The sequence below is a fragment of the Sinocyclocheilus grahami genome, unplaced genomic scaffold (assembly GCF_001515645.1).
Source record: "Sinocyclocheilus grahami isolate Dianchi unplaced genomic scaffold, SAMN03320097.WGS_v1.1 scaffold9366.1, whole genome shotgun sequence".
Taxonomy (NCBI): Eukaryota; Metazoa; Chordata; class Actinopteri; order Cypriniformes; family Cyprinidae; genus Sinocyclocheilus; species Sinocyclocheilus grahami.
Genome location: NW_015512572.1, coordinates 18592 through 20699, shown reverse-complemented (window position 1 = coordinate 20699; position 2108 = coordinate 18592). Strand labels below are relative to the sequence as shown.

Below are 2108 nucleotides of genomic sequence, written 5' to 3'. Positions count from 1 at the left end.
GTGGGATCCAGTTTGATTTTGGATCCATTGACTTTCATTATGTACAAAAACAGTTTGAAATGTCTTCTTTTGTGTTCCACAGAAGAAAGAAAGTCATCTAGGTTTAAAACGATAACGAGGACGAGTAAATGATGACAGAATTTGTTTTTGTGTGAGTAATGACTTTAAAGTATAAAGTCTTAGGGTTTCACAAAACTAACACAGAGCAGAAAAGGCTGAAGGTGTTTAATTTGATGTTTCAATATAAATAATGAAAAACATAGTGATATTAATAGTGTTGGAAAAAGATGAAACTGAATAGTATATTGGGACAGTAAGTTCGTTATGATTTCTGCTCAGTAAGTAGATCATTTCCAAAAACGCTCAGCACTTTAATTATCCAAAAAGAATTATGTTGAGTCTATATAAACTAGTGAATGCTTAATCCCGTTATGAGGCGTTTTAAAAGACAAAGAAGGATCTGACCTGTCCTCTTACTAACCCATGTGTAATAATTACAGAGTTAGGTGAAAGTCTTTGAATATGTTTGGGCTGTTGAATGGAATTCAGTGCAGTTCAGAGGAAATGAGATGATTGAGTTAGTTCTGTAACTCTTCCACAACTCTCAGACTTGAGCTTAATGGGTCCATGCATTCAGATATATGGTTTGAATGGGATTCTCACACACTCTCTTTCTTTTCTGTCACCACTGGCTTTTGGTTTTAGCTCAAAACATATAGGTGTGGGACATGCAGGCATGGTCTAAAATATCTAAGGCAAAAATATGAATATTTGACCATATGAAGACTGATATGAATGACAGCTTGATTATTTTACCAGCGTTGAATGTACAGCTGGACAGTGTGTATAATGGCACATCCATATGCTCCATGCAGATCGTGGCCAAAGCGTATAGTGGTCTGTAGGGTTGACTAATCGGGGTAATGGCACGAGTGCAGTTCACTATCAAAATTATACACAGTAAGTGCAGTAATGCAAAAAAAGGCTGTACTGCACTATTCAACAACATGAACTAATCGACATAACCAGGGTGCAGCACAGCATGAAGAGTAACATCCAGTGTCCACAGTGACTTTTCTGCTTTGTTTTGGGTACAAGAACACTGCATTAAGCCGCGCTCTATTTCACAGAGTTGTACTACAAAGATTGGCTTGGTAACACAATCAGGACACAGTACGTACCCTTATCAATATAATGCCAGATTTACATTTATTGCCCCTCCCAAACAGAAACCCACCCTCAGTTCAACATCATAGCCCCTCCCACAATCTTTCAAAAAAGAAAACTGTACAGCTAAAATGAATTAATCTTCTCTTTCCTCCATCCCCTCTCTTCTCCTCCATCAGAGCACTCTTATTTCCACCGCCATCCTCTACGTCTCTGGAAATCTTGTTCTTACTTGTCTCTTTTCTTCTTCTTTTTTAATCACTGTGAAAGTGTAAAGGTTGTTAATGAACGCACACTACTGGCTATCATTTAGCTGCTTAAAGTAATACAATATTTGAGATTAAAAACTATTGTCTATTTAAGGATCATATTGCAGGCCTCAAGAACTAATTAATTGTCATTTTAAATCTTTACCAATCTTCTAAATTTTTCAGCAAGACGTTTTCTATCGTTTAGAGAAGTTTTTATCATTTAAAATACTAAAAAATTTAGTATGATCACTTAGTCTTTTATTAATTTTAATAAGTACAAGGTCAGAATAAGTATGTTGTTTTATTTTTACATAAATGTATCTGTTACACTGAATGACAATTTTATTGTGATTTTAAGGACATTTTTGTTGTACATTAAACAGTTTTGGTACTGTGTTCTCTTGAATCAACACCAGTTCAGGACCACCATGCTAAACTTTGCCTTTGACCCCTCACCTGTTCTGCATGTGATTTGTTTAGCAGACCAGCCTCTTCATTGCCTTTATCACTGGACTTCATCTCCACCACAATACCACCTTTCATCTCCCCAGATGGCCTGGAAGGAGGAAGTGACAGATAAAGAATATATGGAAATGTGAACAGGATGTGCCAATGTTGGTTATCATGGTTCTTGCTACTCACACTTCCTTCTTGTCCTTTTTCCCACAGCTCAGCTTGCCCTTCTTACTA

General features: G+C 36.6%; 1 long non-coding RNA gene across 1 annotated transcript; it reads right to left on the bottom strand.

The window, feature by feature from the left end:
- Positions 1 to 208: 208 nt before the first annotated feature.
- LOC107578229 (uncharacterized) lies at positions 209 to 2108 on the bottom strand. The gene is made up of 3 exons (XR_001608324.1): positions 2061 to 2108; positions 1875 to 1974; positions 209 to 1428 (listed from the first exon to the last, which is right to left on the bottom strand). It is a non-coding gene; the product is annotated as an uncharacterized lncRNA (long non-coding RNA).